At 37.5% G+C, this 20,303-nt stretch overlaps 1 protein-coding gene and 1 non-coding gene across 2 annotated transcripts in view; both read right to left on the bottom strand.

Moving 5' to 3' along the window:
* EXOC6B (exocyst complex component 6B) overlaps positions 1-20,303 on the bottom strand; it is a 604,019-nt gene that overhangs the window by 565,596 nt on the left and 18,120 nt on the right. The gene's annotated exons all lie outside the window — the stretch shown is intronic.
* On the bottom strand, positions 7,402-7,565 carry LOC126025230 (U1 spliceosomal RNA). The gene has a single exon (XR_007501272.1). It is a non-coding gene; the product is annotated as a U1 spliceosomal RNA (small nuclear RNA).

Raw genomic sequence — 20,303 nt, 5'->3', positions numbered from 1 at the left:
CAGATTTTGACTAATATCTTTACTTTCCTACTATTTGAAAATTTCCATAATGCAAAATTTATATCTAAAAGATATCAGAAGAAATACTTTATATTTGAAAAGAAAAATACACTTATTAGCAAAATATCTATGTGGGTTTTTAATGTATTTACATCTCAATATTTAGCCTAAAACTAAATATTGATCTTGCTAAAATGCAAACCAAATCAAGTACTAAATCATAAAGAATTACAGGATCAAAAAGACAGAGGTTACTTTGTGCTTGTTTTGCCTGGGACCATCCAGGCAAACTGGTTTGATTCTCAGTTCCACAAATGGTGCTCCAGCACCATCAACATAAATGATCCCTGAGCACATCTGAGTGTGGCCAAAAATAAGGAATAAACAATAAAATTGTATTTAATGCTAAGATGCATGTAAAAATAATTGAATGTTTCAATGTTTACAACAAGAAAAAGTATTTCTTTTTGAAGAAATGAACAAAATACTTCCCAGCAATGAAATGAAATAATTATTATTTAGAATTTTTAATATCTCTTATTTTGCAGTATGGAAGGAGTCACACCTAATGATGCACAGGTTATTTCTGGCTCTGCACTTAAGGATTACTCCTGGTGTCAGGGACAAACTGGATCAGTCACATGCATAGTAAACATTCTAATCATTGTACTATATCTTCAGTCACAGTCCTCAGTGTCTTAAAATAAATAATAAACCAAAGACATTAACAATTACTAGCAGTAGTCCTCAAACTTTTTAAACAGGGGACCAGCCAGTTCACTGACCCTCAGACCTTTGGAGGGCCGGACTATAGTAAAAACAAAAACTATGAACAAATTCCTATGCATACATCTTATTTTTAAGTGAAGAAACAAAACAGGAACAAAATAAAATATGTGGCCCGCAGGCCATAGTTTGAGGACCACTGGAGAGAAATAGTGCATTTGCCTTGCACACGCTGATCCAGTTTGATCACTGGCATCCCATATGGTCCCCCAGCACTACCAGGAGTAATTCTTGAGTGCAGATTCAGGAATAACCCTAACCCCTACCAGTTGTGGTCCAAATCTCAAAATATATATGTGTGTGTGTGTGTGTGTGTGTGTGTGTGTGTGTGTGTGTGTGTGTGTGTGTGTGTATGATCATGAACATAGCTCACTAATAGAGGATATGGTCTGCATGTTTGAGCTCCTAGGTTAGATACCTAAAACCAAAAAAAAGAAACATAAAAAGAGCAACAACAAAAACACATTAATTACTCATTTTCTCCCAATCCTTGATAACAAAAAATAGTCCCCCCCAAAAAAATCACGCAGATTGCTAAACTTCATTCCCTCCCTCAAAATATATTTAATTCCACATATAACCAAATATGAACATAAAAATGTTATAAAATAACTTTAAAATTCCTAAGTGTATCTTAAGAATTTGTAAAAAAAAAAAAATATATAATATTAGTGTATTGATTCTATCTTGGCTTTCTTTTTTTTTTTTTTATTGAGACCAATGTGAATTACAAGTCTTTCACAGTTGTATTTCAGGCACACAGTGACAAGGTGTTAGGGTCCTTCTCACCACCAGTGTTGACCTCCCTCCACCATAGTTCACAGCATGCGTCCCAGACCTCCACCCTTAGCCCCCTGGACTGCTAGTGTAACACAGGCCCCTTTTGTGTATAACTTTTTATAATTTGGATCTCTTGATTCTACTGTCATTGACTTTGGTTTGGAAATTTAAGACTGACCATTTTTTTATTTCCACTTAATGCTCCTGTGACCGCTTGTTGGCCCCTGAGTCCTATCCACATTTTTTCTTCTCATTTTGTAGGAAGACATATAAATATGAGGCAAAACAAGATGATTCATGTTGTATAGTTCTGTATAAAAAAAAAAGTGGGAGCCCCTATCTAGAAACTATAAATATAAATAAAATTAAAATTAAATAAATAAAATTAAATAAAAATAAATTAAACAAAATTTTAAAATTAGGTGGCAAATGTGGCAAGTTTTTTTGTTTGTTTTTTTTTTTGTTTTTTTTTTTTTGCATAGGCATAGTAAATTTTGGGAAAAATGAAAAGGAAATTTCATTGCCTAAGAGATACAGGGTGTCTCTACTGTCATGAGACTGACTACAGGCTCCAGACATGTTAGTTATCAAAACCCAAGGTCTTTCTTTATGATGTATCTTGGCTTTCTTTTAAACTTATGCCTATAAAAATTTGTTTCTTTTATCTTTTTTAATATAAATTACTTTATATAAAGACCACGTACAACATAGTTGACTTAGTTGATCATAATGCATTTGTTTCCAGGCAAATGTGGAATTACTAAAAATTAAAAAAAAAAGAGTAAAAAAAAGAAAGAAGAAAAAATAAGTTCAGCTACAAAAAAGTATTGTATCTCACAATGAAGTCATTAAGTCATTGTCAAAAAGTTCATTTCTTTTTTTGTTTTGTTTTGTTTTTGGGTCAGATCCGGCAGCACTCAGGGATTACTCCTGGCTCTATGCTCAGAAAACACTCCAGGCAGGCTCAGGGGACCATATGGGATGCCAGGATTTGAACCACTGTCCTTCTGCATGCAAGGCAAATGCCTTACCTCCATACTGTCTCTCCAGCCCTCTCATTTCATTTTTGTAACAATTTTATGATAAGCTCTACTACTATCATTAAACAGTAAGTAAGCAGATTTGGACAGGTGACATTTATTTTTGAAGAAAAATAAAGTAATAAAACTAGGGCTCCAACCTAAGTAGAAGGGACACCAGAAAGATAAGACATTCTGACTATCATAAATAATCCAAACAGCTAGTGGTAAATGTCAAGTAGGCATTGACAGTAATTTATAATAATGAATAAATAGCAGCAGCAGAGCAAACTAATTTAAGCACTGGAGATGGGACGAGTGCATGTTTTGCATGCAGGAGACCTCAGTTACTTGGTTGAAAAAAGTCAAAGTAATATATATAATAGCAATGGTGCAAAATAATTTCCCCATCATCTCAAAAGAAAAATTAATAAATATTATCCTTAATTCAACATGGCATAGTAATATAAATTAAATATAAATCTCAATATTATTTAATATAGAATGTTAAAATGAAAAAGGTTTTCAAAAGTTGCTAAAGGAAAGACCATTAGGAGTAGGAGAGATGGTACAGAAGTGAAGGCACTTGCCTAGCACACAACCAACACTGACTCGAACCCCAACATCACATATGGTCCCCTAAGCACCACTAATAGGACCTGAACACAGAATCAAGAGTAAACTGGAAGCACTGCTGGGGATGGCTAGACTATCAGGGGGTGTGGAAAAATTTTTAAAAATTTATAGTTTAAAAAAAAATTTATAGTTTAAAATATATTAATATTAATATTAAGTTAATTAAATTAATATTAATATGTTTAAAATACATACATTTTAAAAATAGCAAAATAGGTGCTTGGGCTTAACAGAACTATAATAATCAGGAAGCAGCTTGTTCTGGTTATTGTTTTTTTTAAGATGCTGAAGAAAAAGAACATGCATGGGGCCTGAATGATAACTCAGTGACTTAACAAGCACCAAGGGCAAGTGCAAGTCATAATTTTATCCCCAGTGCTGTCACAAGAGCAGAGATAATCCGGCCATATGAATGTACTCATATTTACTAATAGGAGTATCTGGTCAAAAAAACTGACAACTAGCAAGGAAAGAAAAAAAATAATATATAACTGAAAAGACGGTTTGACTTTTATTTTAAAGGTTTCTTTTTACACCCTAAAGTTTCAGGATATTTTTAGTTTAACTGATCACCATATGATTCCTAAAACTCTATGCTGACTGTCTCTTAGCCTGCAGTAAGTCCCTTTTCAGAAACTTTCAACAAATCCCAAATGAGGGACAAATAATATAAGTGTCAGCTAAGAAGGTCGTGTCTGCACATGAATGAGAAGAGTGCCTAGAATTTTTGAGGCTCACTAACATCAAATAATGTTATCAGAACCACAAGGAAATATGAAGCAGGAGAGCGAATGAGTGTCTGTCCCAGAACTGTTAAAACATTTGTTCCGTGAGTCACTGTCTATCTTAAAGTAAACACTGTTTACAGGAAGACTGGTGTAAAGGAATTTATCAACTTTCAAACCATTTCAGTTCACAGGCACTTTCTGTGGAAGTGTTAATTCATATTACCTTCCTGGTGAGAAATGTGGTAACATGTATCATAAATATTTCCTTTGGGTTTGCCTCTTTTTTTTTTTTTGTTTGTTTGTTTTTGGGTCACACCTAGCAGCGCTCAGGGGTCACTCCTGGCTCCATGCTCAGAAATCGCTCCTGGCAGGCTCGGGCCTATGGCCGGGATTCAACCACTGTCCTTCTGCATACAAGGCAAAAGCCTTACCTCCATGCTATCTCTCTGGCCCCTGGGTTTGCCTTTTGGGGGGGGGGGTGTAGCTTCCAAGTGATGCCTGTGACTACCAGGACTACACCCAGTGGTGCTCTGGAGGCCACAAAGTGCCAGGAATTGAACCCAAGGCCTTATGTATCTCAGATATGTGTGCAGTCCTTTTATCTATCCTCCCAGTTCTGTATCCAAAATTTTAATGTAATTCCTCCTCTTACCTAGCCATATCACTTTCTAGAATTCATAAGATATCAGTGAGAAACAGATATATAGACAATACATAGATAGATAAATATACACAAGACATATTACAAGATCTTGTTCACTATCAGAAAATTGGAACATAAATATTACTTTCAAAATCACAGATAGTACAGAAACAGTACAGCAAGCAGGATGTGAACCATCAGAGCTTAATCCTCAGGCTCTCATTTCACCCTGTAATTCCCTTAGGAGTGATCCTTAAACACAGAGACAGGAGTAAGCCCTGAGCAGAGTCAGGTGTGGCCCAAAAAAATTTTTTTCCAAGGGAAAAAAACAAGCTCTGTCAGCTTAGAAAAAGACCCTGATAAGAGTTTTTCCTGAAATTCTAAACCTGTTTCCTTACATGTCACATTCCAAGCCCTAAAGAAAGAAAATAAGATGATTTTGAAAAGATAAATTTGAGCAGAGTTTTCAAAATGTGGCATCTGCATTACCAGAAACTATTCAAAGAAGCCACTTCTCAGCTCCCACTCCAGATCTACAGAATGAGATGCTAGGTGTGGAACACACGCTCTATTACACTAATAAAATACTTGGGTGATTCTGATGAACATTCAAGTTTGTACATTCTGTAACACATGGGTAATCTGAAGAGCCATTTAAACTTCTCTCAGTACTATTAATGCCACATAAATCCAAACAACTGTAAGTGACAATCCCACTGGTACAGCTGGTTATTGATTTATGTATTTTTTAAAAATCCTCAAGATTTTCCAAAGTCAGGGCCAACGAACTGGTGCTAGAGGTAAGGTGTCTGCCTTGCAAGCGCTAGCCAAGGAAGGACCGCTGTTCGATGCCCCGGCGTCCCATATGGTCCCCCCAAGCCAGGGGCGATTTCTGAGCACTTAGCCAAGAGTAACCCCTGAGCATCAAACGGTTGTGGCCCGAAAAAAAAAAAAGAAAAAGAAAAAGATTTTCCAAAGTCCCAAAAATGAAAAAGCACCTGATTGTGACTAATCGCCATGGAAAAATAACACAGCTTCCAAATCCAACTTGAGAAAAATAGATCCAGATGATGAGCACCATCTAAGTGTGGTGCTACTCGAGGCAACATTCTGGAAACTGTGAGCAACAGCAAATATACTTGGGCTCCCTGCTGACCACATACTGATAGAATCACAATTGAGCTGTAATGACCAACCTCTGGCAAAGATGAGAGGTTTATTTAACATACAATGGTGCTATTAATGGGATCCAAGCATGAAGTCATCTCAACACGGCAAGAACATCCATAACAAAGCTGCAGAGTTGCTAAACTGTGGACAAACTGAATATTTCCAAAACTAAGCCTGAACACTTTCTGGGCAAATTCACTTACAATTTCATTTTTCTAAGGAAAGAAAAAAATGTTGTCAGTACTGAGATAGAGAAAATGAATGTGGAGAAATCAGTGATAAAGGAAAGAAAGGGCAAGTGGAGAGCATATGTACTATAAATTCTTGCAGCTATAAATACAACTTTAAAAAAATTCTCATTTACAGTTTTTTGATCTTTTTTGGGGGGAGGGATCACACACGGTGGCACTCGGGGGTTACTACTGGCTCTGTGCTCAGAAGTCACTCCTGGCAGGCTCGGGGGACAATATGGGATGCCAGGAATCAAACTGAGGTCCTTAGGTGGTTGCCCAGGTGCAAGGCAAACGCCCTACTGCTGTGCTATTGCTCCGGCCCAGAGAAAATTTTTAATATTTAAAAATAGGATTGATATTGTTCTATTCTTTGAGGTATTTTCTGTCTGCCATTTACTAGAAATTTGTTCTACACTACATTTAAAAAATAATCATAATATGCCATAGATATGCAACTACATAAAAACACAGACTTAAAAATTAACCAAAATTTAGACCAGATATGTATCACCAGACGTTAGAAAATCTTTAAGATACTTGATTATAAAATTAATTGAGGTTAGACTGAACAGAACCCATGTTTCCATTTTTCCAAATAACTAATAAAAACGAATACTACATAGCTCTATGGTTCCAGCTTTCCAACAAATAAAAATCTATTCTCAGATCCTTGGCTCTCCATTACACAGGACGCTGCTGCTTTAACTACTCCAGTATATCAGAAAGCAAAACTCAGTTGAGAATTTTCATGCAGACTCATTTACTTGTAAGCCCAGTTAATACCTACTTACTACCTCTTAAATGGGTCTGATGGCTGGCTGTTGTTGTATGTTACATCTCAAGAACAGAACATTATCATAGGCCCACTCTAAAACCATAGGGAAATGAATGACCTGATGACTGGCAGAAAATTGTTTTAGTGAAAATATACTGGTTTAAAAGAAATAGTCTCGAAAAATTTTACTCAATAAAATCTGCTAGAGGCTGGAGAGAGTACAGCAGGTAAGGCACTTGCTTTGCATGCAATGCAGTCAACCCTGGTTCAGTCCTGGCACTGAACAAGATCCTCTGTACCCTTAGCCCAAAATCAAGAGTAAACCCTTAGTCAAATGCGGCCCCAGAACAAACAAACAAATCAGACTCTAGTGATGTAAAGGGGGTATGGTAGGTCTAGAAACAAAGCTGCTTCGGGACAGAGCAACTTATGAGAATGCTCATGTCTCTTTCATTTAACTCTAAGAGCTATAAAAGAGACAGTTCCAATGCATTAGTGGCCCTGGAAGACTAGCAAACTAGGGAAACAAAGCGCACAGAGGATGTACAAACCTTTACAGTAACTTGCTGTGAAATGGAAACTTTTAGAATTCTACCTCAGGTCTTTTTTTTTCTTTTTTTTTTTTTTTCCTCAGGGGAGAGCGCGAACGCAGTCCCCCACTACCACAAATTATGCAGCCGAGTTTCCCACATTTGGGGAAATCGCAGGGGTCAGCACATCCGGAGTGCAATGGATAAGCCTCGTCCTGGGGAAACCACCTTCGTGATCATGGTATCTCCCCTGCCAGGTAAGTATACCTCAGGTCTCTTGAGAAATTCTTTGTGCTTCTCCTATGAACAAAGTGATATAACTGAAAACTGATTCTAAATGACATGGAGGGGCCGGAGAGATAGCGTGGAGATAGTGCATTTCCCTTGCATGCAGAAGGACGGTGGTTCGAATCCCGGCATCCCATATAGTCCCCTGAGCCTGCCAGGAGCAATTTCTGAACGTAGAGCCAGGAGTAACCCCTGAGCGCTGCCAGGTGTGACACAAAAACCAAAATAAACAAACAAACAAACAAACAACATGGAAATTGTCCTCTTGGTTTGTCAAAGGCCTCCAAGAAGCAAAAAATGAACTCTTAGCCAAATTTTCGTAGTGATATGGAAAAAGGAAAGAGACCACCTAGGTCAGGGTTATCTTAAGAAATGCCATAAACTTCTGAGGGCTTTTCTCTGATATTTTTAAATTAGTCTGAAAACAAGGACAAATTCTAGGTCATGCTGTCAAAAGCAAAGAGTTTTTTAACTGAGACAAATGAGTTTAAATATGGTAGACCTTTGGGAGGCAAATTTTCTCAGCTTATAAAGCATCTGCAGAATTCTGTATATGAAAAAAGGAGGCCACTCTCCTAATATAAAGGCTTTAAGATTGTACTCTGATTTAAAAGGTCAGGTTTATATCTAATTTGATTTTTCTTTCTCCAGGATTATTCAAGAACCTCTCTATCAACTTACCTACTTCACCTGAATGGTTTTATTGGCAAGGAGAGACTAACTCATCATTATTTTAAACATTTTTCTCATCCTCAGTACAAAAAAAAAAAAAAGTATAGAGCCTTACTAAATAATTCATTACAATCATACTCCCACAATATTTACAATAAATGTAATCTTGGGCTTTTCCCAGTGACCATTAGGTAAGAAGTTGGCAAACTTGAGCTATTTTAATACTGATCGTAAGAAATAATGAGAAGAAATATCGATTACATGAGGCTTTTATGTTCCTTATTTGGCTTAAGATGCTAAGTAAAACTTTAATGAGCTCAGGATACTAATATCCTAATACTCAGTGCCTAGTCCTTAAGCCTGACATAGGAATTGGTAACTGTAGCCAAAACCTTCTGAAAAATCAGATAATAATTTTCCCTGAGACAAACAAGGATTTTTATTGTTGTTTAAGTCTTATGCCCTTGAACTTGACAACTCTTTTGATTGAACTGAGTAACCCTTAACCCTTTTATCTCCAACAGAATCACATAACTTGAATCATTCAGCCTCATAAATTGGGGGGGGGGGGAATGATGATACCAGGACCAGTCATATGAACATGTAGTGAAAATAAAAAATGATCAGACTGGAACGCCAAACCCAAAGTCAATGACAACAGAATAGATACCCAATCTACAACAAGCTGTAAAGTGGAGACCAGTTACACTAGTATTTGAGGGGTGGGGGGGAGGGTAAAGGAGGGAGATATGGGAGACATGCTGGGAACAGGAGTGGAGGGAGGACAACATTGGTGGATGGGAATGTCCTTCATTCATTGTCTCTATGTACCGTAAATAATTCTGTGTAATGCACTTCAGTCACAATAAAAAAATTTTAAAAAAATTAAAAAAAAAAGAAAGAGGGAAGAAAAGCACTATATTTGTGATGTTTATACTTTAACTAAGACCTTAGAAAACTGTTCCAGGGACTAGAGAGCTAGCACAGCAGTAGGGTGTTTGCCTTGCAAACGGCCCACCCACAATAGATGTGGTTCGAATCCTGGCATCCCAATATGGTCCCGCTGCCTGCCAAGAGCGATTTCGGAGCACCACTGGGTGTGGCCCAAAAACAAAAATAAATAAATAAATAAATAAATAAATAAATAAATAAATAAATAAATAAATAAATAAATAAATAAAAAAAAAGAAAAAGAAAAGAAAACTGCTCCACCTGGCCATTTCAACCAATCCAGCTCCACTGCTCCTGAACATTTTTACTCCCTGTACCACCCCCTCCAGGTAAATCTATCTCCCAACAACTCTTCATCAACTTCCACAGAGCAAGGAAGAGCACAGCAAACCCAAAGGGAAAGACATGCACATAGAAGAATGCCAAGCTCAATGAGTTAAAATTCTAACACAGAAGGACAACCAGCACCACCCAGCCCAATAAATCCTCAGACAATGACTTTAGTGACACCATTGTATGTTTAATGTATGTTTAGTGAACCAATGAAAAAAATGGTACAGCAAAGCACAAGGAAGTATGAGTGCTGAAATGAGAAAGTTGTAAGCAGAAGTGAATAGTATGATAGCCAATATTAAAAATTCAATTGAGGCTAGAGAGATCATACAGCAGGGAAGGCACTTGCCTTGCATACAGCCAACCTTGGTTCAATCCCCAGAACTCCAGATGGTCACCTGGACACTGCCAGGAAGGACCCCTAAGTGTAGAACCAAGAGTAATTCCTGATTACAAGCAAAAAAAAAAAAATCTCAGTAGAAGTATGAGCAGCAGAATAACAACAGCTGAGGAAAATTTCAAGGGGCTACACAATGAGACGGAGAAAACTGCTAGAAAGCAACAGAAGGTGGAAAATCATCTGAAAGGACATGAACAGCATACTAGGGAACTATGGGATGAGTTTAAAAGTAAAAAAATCATCAAAGTCACTGAAGAACAAGAAAGCAAATTTAATGAAGAAACAATAGTTAAAGCATCAACAAGAATTTCCAAGAGTTGAGGAATACAGGCACTGATATCTAAGAGACCCATAATATCCTAGCAAAAATAAACTCAAATAGGAAATCACCAAATGGCAAAATTCAAAACTAATGACAGAATACTAACATCATCAAGATGGAAAAAGGAGCTTATATACAAAGGAAACCCCGAAAGCCTCACAGCAACCTATCAAATGAGACTGTCCCCGTGTAGAAGACCAAACAATGAACAAAAACTCAAAGAAATAAAGTCATCCTTAAGAATATTCTATCCAGCTAGATCATCATTCAAATTTAAAGAAACTATTGAGAACTCCAGGAATAATCTTAGGGAATTCATAACCTTGAATTCAGTCTTGCAAGAAGTATTAAAGGAGTTTCTTTATTGTTTTTGTTTTTGTTTGGTTTGGGGCCACAACCAACAGCTCTCAGGAGTTATTACTGGCTCTGCACTGAGAAATCACTCCTGGCAGGCTCTGGGATGCCAGGAATTGACCCGATGCCTGGTCTGTGCCAGGTTGGCCACATGCTGTGGCTGTGCTACTGCTGTGCTATTGCTCTGGCCCCAGAAGGAGCCTTTTGTTTTGTTTTGGTTTGGTTTGGTTTTTGGGTCACACCCAGCAGTACGCAGGGGTTACTCCTGACTCTGCACTCAGAAATCAGCCCTGGCAGGCTCGGGGAACCATATAGGATGCTGGGATTTGAACCACCATCCTTCTGCATGCAAGGCAAATGCCCTTCCACTCCGGCACCCTTTTGTTTTGCTTTTTAACTTCTTTTCTTTCCCTTGAAATAATTAATTATTAAAGAAATTTTTTAAAATATCTTTAAGCACCATGATTACAACCATGTTTGTGGTTGGGTTTTAGTTACCAAAAAGAGCACCCCCTTTCACCAGAGCAACATTCCCATAATCAATGCCCTCCCAAGTCCCTTCTCCCCCACACCATGCCTTTATTCAAGACAGGCATTCTATTTGTCTCACTCACTATCATTAATATGATAGTTGGCAGTATAGTTATTTCTATAACTGGACTCACCACTCTTTGTAGTAAGCTTCATAGCATGGGCCAGTCCTTAAAGTCCTCATGTCTATTGTCTCTATGTATTATTACAATGATGTCTTATTTTCTTAAACCCATAGATGAGTGAGACTGTTCTGTGTCTATCTCTCTCCCTCTAACTTACTTCACTCAACATAATTCATGTTTAGGAAAATTTCATAACTTCATTTTTCTGACAACTGCATAGTATTCCACTTTATAGATGTAATACTGTTTCTTTAGCCACTCATCTGTTGAAGGGCATTTGAGCTGTTTCCAAATTCTGGCTATTGTAACACTGCAATGAATATAGGTGTGAGGAAAACATATTTGTATTGTGTTTTTTGTGTTCCTAGGGTATATCCCTAGGAGTGGTATAGCTGAATCATATGGAAGTTCAATTTCCAGTTTTTTGGGGGAATCTCCATATTGTTTTCCATAAGGACTGGACTAGACAGCATTCCCACCAATAGTGAATGAGAGTTCCTTTCTCCCCACATCCCCGCCAGCACTGACTGTTCTTGTTCTTTGTAATGTGTGCCAGTCTCTGTGGCACAAGATGGTAATGCATTATTGTTTTGATTTGGATCTCCCTGATAATTAGTGATGTGATCAGTTTTTTTAATTCATTGAATTTTTTTTCCTTTGCTTTTTGGGTCACACCCAGAGATGGTCAAGGGTTTAATCCTGGCTCTGCGCTCAGAAATCACTCCTGGAAGGCTCTGGGAACCAAATGGGATGCCAGGAATAGAACCGGGGTCTGTCCTATGTTGGCTACATGCAAGGCAAACACCCTACCATTGTGCTGTGCTATCACTCTGGCCCCCACTAAATTTTTTACTATAGTATTTTATTATATTTATTAATCCATTTAGCCAGTATCTATAATACAGTCTTTTCTAACATAAAACTTATATTCCCTTTCATATATATATATATATATATTCCCTTTCTTTTTTTTTTTTTTTTGTGGTTTTTGGGTCACACCTGGCAGTGCTCAGGGGTTACTCCTGGCTCCATGCTCAGAAATTGCTCCTGGCAGGCACGGGGGACCATATGGGAAGCTGGGATTCGAACCGATGACCTTCTGCATGAAAGGCAAATGCCTTACCTCCATGCTATCTCTCCGGCCCCTATATATTCCCTTTCTTAAGATAAAATATACTTTGGGAGGGAGTGGAGCAATACACTATTTTTTTTAGGAATACACTTTTATACTTCTATAGGCTGATTCAGAATCTCTCCTTAAATTTTTCTTAATTCTCTTGACTCTTACCAAATTTGAGATTCTTACCATACAAACTCACTCATAGTATTAATATTCTTAAATATGTAGACTTGTAAAAAAATAGATGGTTTTTTTAAAAAGAATTACTTTATCAATTTATCTTTCATTTACAGTTTTCTATAATTTCTGGAGTTTACCTCTAGTCACCTATGTATTTGATGTCACACACACACACACACACACAGAAACAGATTCAGAAAGAGACAGAGACAGAGAGATTTATGCCAAATGTGAGATAAAAGATAAAAGGAAACATAGTAAGGGAAAAACAAATAATCAAAGTCATCAAAACTAAAGGTTTTATCTACAGAACTGAGCTTATATGGAGAGAGAAAGGGAAGGGATCCTTGAAACACTGAAGAAGGGAAAAAGGCACTCAAGTGGTGGAATGAAGTATGCATGAAAATATAGTATAAAAATACATCAGCTATAACAAAATAATGTTGGAATAATGAATGCATGAAATGAAAGTATAGCAATAATATTGAAAGGCCCAGTAAGTCAATAAAAATGTTTAAAGAAAAGAAAAAATATGCAAAAATAAAAATTGGTCCTGCTACATAATCATTGCCAAAATATATCATCTAAAACCAACCAAAAGCCACCTTGACTCACTCAAATAAGTTTCTGCGAGCATACATATGAAACAAATATTGGCAAATTGAAGAAAAATTTCCCAGAAGGAAATACGATGTGTTTATGGAAATGATACAAGATATCCAGAACTGCTTCCAAATTAGACAAGCAGACAAAGGAGATGGGAGGGACTTGGGAAGAATGAGAAAATTAGATGAAAACTTTGTTCTGTAAGTAACTTTATGAAAAGGATATATAAGGATTTATTATACTCTTCTTAGCTTTTGAGTGTTGTAAATTGTATACAATAAATAAATGTTATTTATTTATGTGGGCCAGAGCACAGAAGTAGGGCATTGGCCTTGCACGCAGCCAACCCGAGACGAACCCGGGTTCTATCCCCAGCATCCCTTATGGTCCCCCAAGCCTGGCAGGAGCAATTTCTGAGCACAGTGAGACATAACTCCTGAGCACCACCAGGTGTGACCAAAAAACCCAAAATATAAAATAATAAAGTAAATAATAAATTCGAAAGAAAAAGAATACAATATCAAAGCTTTACACATACACTGAATCTATCCAGAAATCCCACATGAAAGAATCCATCCCATAAAAATGTCAATATCAGTATGTAAAGAGATACTGAGAATGTAGCTTCTAAAAGCAATGTGGAGAATGGGAAGTCCATGAATAGGGCAGAAGAGAGCAGAGAAATTGCTCAAAGGGAAGAGAATGTGCACCACAGACTAGCCCTTGAGGCCAGAGATTGCAGCACATGATCTACAAACAGAAAAATGTCCAGCAAAGGTCAGGTACAGAATTCCACACAACAGAATAGTATGCTACCATTAAAAAATAATTTAGGGGCTGAAGCGAAAGTATAGCAGGTATGGTGCTTTTCTTGCATTCAGACAGCTGGAGTTCAATCTCCGGCATCCCATATGGTCCTCTGAGCACCACCAGAAGTGATTTCCAAGGGCAGAACCAGGAGTAAATCCTAGCATTGCTGGGTGTGGCATTAAAAAAAAAAAAAAAAAAAAGGATAACATAGCCTTAGTATTTGTAACCTTTTATAAAAAAAGGTTTTGGCATATTTATATACTGTTAAGTAGAAAACTGGGATATCAAGATAGCCATAGTAATTCCTATTGGGGAAAATAAAACGTTAAGACTATATTTGAATAGTTGTAAGTATGTTACTACACAAATTTATAAGCATAGAAAGTCTACAAAAGGGACCAGAGTGATAAAACAGCAAGTAGAGTGCTTGCTTTGTACAAGGCCAACCTGGGTTAGGTCCCTGGCTTCTCATATTCCTTTTTCCCCACATCCCCTCCAGCACTGATTGTTCTTGGAGGTTTCTTTTTGTTTGTTTGTTTTTAGTAATTTTTATTGTGACCAATGTGAATTACAAGTCTTTTCACAGTTATATTTAAAATATGCAGTGACAGTGAATTAGGGCCATTCCCACCACCAGTGTTGTCCTCCCTCCACCCCTGTTCCCAGCATGCATCCCATACCTTTGCCTCCCTGTTCTTGGTTTTTTTTTTTTTTTTTTTTGTGATGTATGCCAGTCTCTGTGGCATAAGATGATACCTCATTATTGCTTTTTGATTTGCATCTCCCTGATAATTAGTGATTTGGAGCATTTTTCATGTGCCTTTTGGCCATTTGTATTTCTTCTTTGTGGAAGTATCTATTCCTTTCTTCTTGCCATTTTTTGATTGGGTCAGGCGTTTTTTTCCTGTTAAGTTCTGTCAGTGCCTTGTATATTTTAGATATTAGCCCTTTATCTGATGGGTAATGGATGAAAAATTTCTCCCATTCTGTGGGTGGCCTTTGTATTCTCATCACTATTCCCTTTGAGGTGCAGAAGCTTTTCAGCTTAATATAGTCCCATTTGTTTATCTGCTTCCTCTTGTTTAGAAAATAATGTTTCTTCTTTGAAGGTGCCTTTAGTCTCAATGTCATGGAGTGTTTTGTTCTGTAAACCTATGGTTCTGGGTCCAATATCAAGGTCTTTAATCCATTTGGATTTGACCTTTGTGCATGGTGTTAGATGGACGTCAAGTTTGCTTTTTTGCATGTGGTTGACCAGTTGTCCCAACACCACTTGTTGAGGTTTCCTTGCTCCATTTTGCATTTATTGCCCCTTTATCAAAGATTAATTGATTGTATGTCTGGGGGGCACTCTCTGAATACTCAAGTCTATTCTACTGCTCTGAGGGTCTGTCTTTATTCCAATACCATGCTGTTTTAATGACTATTGCTTTGTAGTACAATTTAAAGTTGGGGAAAGTGATGTCTCCCATTTTCTTTTTCCTTAGGGTTGCTTTAGCTATTCATGGGTGTTTATTGTTACAAATAAATTTCAGGAGTATTTGACCCACTTCTTTGAAGAATGTCATCAGTATGCTTAGATGAATTGCATTAAATCTGTACAATGCTGGGGCCGGAGAGATAGCATGGAGGTAAGGTGTTTGTCTTGCATGCTGAAGGACGGTGGTTCGAATCCTGGCATCCCATATGGTCCCCCAAGCCTGCCAGGAGTGATTTCTGAGGATAGAGCCAGTAATACCCCTGAGTGCAGCCAGGTGTGACCCAAAAACAAACAAAAATATCTGTACAATGCTTTGGAGAGTATTGCCAATGTCTTCCCCAAGTCAGCTAAGAGTGATTCCTGAGTATAGAATCAAGAGTAAACCTTGAAGGGGCCGGGCGGTGGCGCTGGAGGTAAGGTGCCTGCCTTGCCTGCGCTAACCTAGGACGGACCGCGGTTCGATCCCCCGGCGTCCCATATGGTCCCCCAAGAAGCCAGGAGCAACTTCTGAGCGCATAGCCAGGAGTAACCCCTGAGCCTCACAGGGTGTGGCCCAAAAACCAAAAAAAAAAAAAAAAAAAAAAAAAAAAAAAGAGTAAACCTTGAGCATCACCAGGTGTGACCCCAAAACAAAACAAAATAAAAATACAGGCCAGACCATCTTTTTAGAGCTTTAAAGAGGTGACTTTAGAGTGTGCTTTTATTTAAACCTTTCTGAAGTATTTGTTATACTGCAGTAGTACACTATTTTAGAATATTTATATATTACAGCTTTAGAATAAAGTATCTGGTACATAAAGTTCTATTAAGTAATAAAAATAATTTGGAAGGGGATGGGCCTCCCCAACAGTGCTCAGAGATCGGTATCTCTGCAATACTCTTGGAAACCACCAAGAGCAGAACTATTAGTGTGCAATGGTCCATACAGTGTTGGGAGTCAAAGTCAGGGCCTCAAGCATGCAAGACATATATATGCCCACCCATCTGAGCCATCTCCCTGATCCCAGCAAAAGAAAATTTTAAATAAATGAGTCAGGAAATACTAGTTCATTTTGAACTGGCAAAATAAATGCCAGCTCAGGCTGTTACCTTCCAGGTATATACTAGACTGAAACAAATACATGAAAACTAAAGAACAAATTTTCCATAGCCTTATCCCACTCCCCATTTTTCAACATCAGTCTCATCTTTGACTTTCACTTTCTCCTTACTTTTCTTCCAAATATTTTCTTTTTCTCTCATTTTCTGACATTATGCTGCTTCAATTCTAATAGTATCCTGTAGAAGTTCTGCATAATTATTTCATGTGTCCCAATATTTTAATTTCTTATTTTTTCTTTCCTAGATTTTCTTTTGCTAATGGGGGTATATGTCCCAAGCTGTATTCAAAGAACCTGGAGCCACTCCTGATAATTATCAGGTCAACCAGCCAGTGGTTCAATACCATCTGGGCCACCTAGTGCACTGAGACGACCTCCAGGTGGCCACACCCAATGAAGCTCAGTTTCTCTGTGATGCTTGGGTGGCTATGTAGTATCTAGGGATTGAATCGAGGCTAAGAATGTGCACTAACCAGACCCTATTTTGTATTTTGTAAAAAATCATGCTGGTTGCCAGTTTTAAAAATTATTATTTTATATCATACTTATGAATATGAAAAACTGGCATGACTATTTGATTCCAGATTTCCATTTCAATATGATAATGACATTCAGATGTATTTATTGGTGGCTGGAGAGACAGCACAACAGTAGGGTGCTTGCCTTGCACATGGCCAACCCAGGACGCACCCAGGTTCAGTTCCTGGCATCCCATATGATCCCCAAACCCACCAGGAGCAATTTCTGAGTGCAGAGCCAGGAGTAACCCTTGAGTGCCACCAGTGTGGCCCCAAAACAAACAAAAAATACATTTATCTTCCTTCCAACTGAGATCCGATTAAAGGAAACATTATGAACCCAATATTTCAAACAAAACACACAATGACCTGCAGTTAACCAGAAACAGCAATTTTGGAAAAGGAGAAATCAAAGTAGTTAAACAGCAGAATGAAGCAGATTAATATATTTAAAAAAAAAAATTTTAAAAGTGGGGCCGGAGAGATGGCATGGAAGTAAGGCCTTGCATGCCAAAGGATGGTGATTCAAATCCCAGCAACCCATATGGTCCCCTGAGCCTGCCAGGAGCGATTTCTAAATATAGAGCCAGGAGAAACACCTGAGTGCTGCCTGGTGTGGCCCAAAGACCAAATAAATAAATAAATAAATAAATAAATAAATAAATAAATAAATAAATAAATAAATAAATAAAAAAAGTTTAGGGTATCTCAAAGGAATGAAATCCAAAATAAAGTATGAGCACCAGTCATCCCATGGTGAGGGTCAAGACTAAGGATGCTAAAACTAATGGATGCACTGAAAGTGAGCAGATAAAATGAAAGATTAATAAACAGTGAACACTAAACACTTTAGATCCATCCCATGCAAGGAGCTCCCAGCTGCCAAGTACCAAATCCTAGAGGAAAGAATCTGAGAGAGGTTGTGCCTAGCAATATACTAAAACCTCTATTATACTTTGAACTGTAAACTTTAGAAGTATAAATTTTATATTTCAATCATTTCCCCCTCCTTTCCTTCCATGACTACAATAGCATACCCACTGACGGTATTTTTAAAGAGTCACACACTTTAGTCACGTATTTCAGGAGGAGATAAAACAGTGACAGAAGAGAAATTAATAGTACTAAGTGCAAATATTAGAAAAGGGGAGGAAATCAGGAATCTAAGTTCAATCTAACTCCCAAAAGCACTTAAAGAGGCAACAATAAAGCTAAGTAGAAAACAATAGAAACTGAGAAATAGATTAAATGAATCTGGCTCTTTAGGTAGATAAAGAATTGATAAAAGAACTAAGAAATTGAAAAAGAGAGAGGAAAGCTACAAATTATCATCTAAGGAATGAAATCCAGGGCATCACTTATCATCAAAGAATAATAAGAGAAACAAAAGTCCACATGCATCAATTTACAACTTGGATGAGATAAACCATTTTCTCACAATACAATATGACATAATAATTTACATAGTTCCAGAACTAATAAGGAAAGTGAACTTGTCATTTTTGTTTTGTTTTCTTTGGGGGATACACACAGCTTTTTGTGGCCCAAAACAAAATAGAATAAAACTTCCTCAATTTGATAAAATACATGTCAAAATTCTATAACTCATATAACTTAATAGAGAGACAGATCCTTTCTCTAAGATCAGAAACAAGCAAAGATGTATATTTTCACCTGTCTTGGTCAACACAGTCCTAGAAGAGTAAGTCCATTTAAAAAAATTGGAAAAGAACTAAAAACCAACTTTCCCTACTTGCTGATGACACTATTATCTACATAGAAATCTCCAAATAATCTACAAAAGAACAAAATCAAAAAAAAAAAAGACTAATAAGTGAATTCAGCAAAGTCAGAGATACAAACTATTAAGAAATTTACTTGAATTCCTATATACAAGCAATCAACAAAATTTGATATGATACCAATTATAATTACTTTTTAATAAGAAATTCTTAGATATAATTCTAACAAAACTAAGCTAAGAACCATACAATGCTAATCAAAAGATATTCAAATAAATGACACATTTTATTTGTGGATTGGAAGGCTCACTGAAGAAAGATGTCAATTATCCACAAACTGACATACTAGTTTAACGAAATTCTTTTCAAATTCCTCACCAGACAGCTTTTGTAGAACAGACAAAATTATTCTAAAATTTATGTGGGAAGGCAAAGGAAGCAAATTAGTTAAAACTATTTTGATGAAGAAGATAAAGTGAACATTTTTCTGCCCAATATCAAGATATATTCTAGGTAGCTTTGGTAATGTTATCAACAAAAAGAAAAACAGAAAAGAAAAAAAAAATCCAAAAATAAGACTCACACAAATCTACCCAAGTAATTTCTGATCAAAAAGATTTTGTTATTTTGACAAATGCAATTTAGTGGTGGGGGGGGATAATCCTGTTTCCGACAGACTGGAAAATTAGACATCCATGGGCAAAAGTACAAATTGTAAGAGGAGCCAGTGAGATGGTATAATGGATAAGGCATTTGCTTTGTATGCACTTGACCATAGTTGGATCCATGGCATCCATATGGTGCCCCATGCATCACCAGGTGTATTTCCTAAACTAGGACTAACCTTTGAGCATCAGTGGGTGTGACCCAAAAACAAAAATAAAAACAAAAAAATTAGGGCCGGAGAGATAGCAAGCAGCCTATCCAGGACAAGGACCTATGGTGGTTGGTTCGAATCCTTGCGTCCTATATGGCCCCCTGTGCCTGCCAGGAGCTATTTCTGAGCAGATAGCCAGGAGTAACCCCTGAGCACAGCCAGGTGTGGCCCAAAAACCAAAAAAAAAAAAAAAGATTTAATGGGGCCGGAGAGATAGCATGGAGGGTAAGGCATTTGCCTTTCATGCAGAAGGTCATCGGTTCGAATCCCGGCGTCCCATATGGTCCCCCGAGCGGGCCAGTAGCGATTTCTGAGCATGAAGCCAGGAGTAACCCCTGAGTGCTGCCGGGTGTGACCCAAAAAAAAAAAAAAAGATTTAAGAGAATTTGAACTAAATCTCCACTCTTATACAAAATGTAAGCTAAAAAAACAAACAAACAAAAAAAAACTCAAAATGGATCATAGAAAGTAAGGGCCAAAGAGATAGCACAGCAGGTGAGGTGTTTGCTTTGCATGCGGCAAAAGGCATCCGGACTGACTTGGGCTCGACCACCAACATCCCATAAGGTCCCGAGCCTGCCAGGAGCAATTTCT

The sequence above is a fragment of the Suncus etruscus genome, chromosome 12, assembly GCF_024139225.1.
Source record: "Suncus etruscus isolate mSunEtr1 chromosome 12, mSunEtr1.pri.cur, whole genome shotgun sequence".
NCBI lineage: Eukaryota > Metazoa > Chordata > Mammalia > Eulipotyphla > Soricidae > Suncus > Suncus etruscus.
The sequence above is the reverse complement of the archived record's forward strand: the minus strand, read 5'-3'. Positions and strand labels throughout refer to the sequence as shown.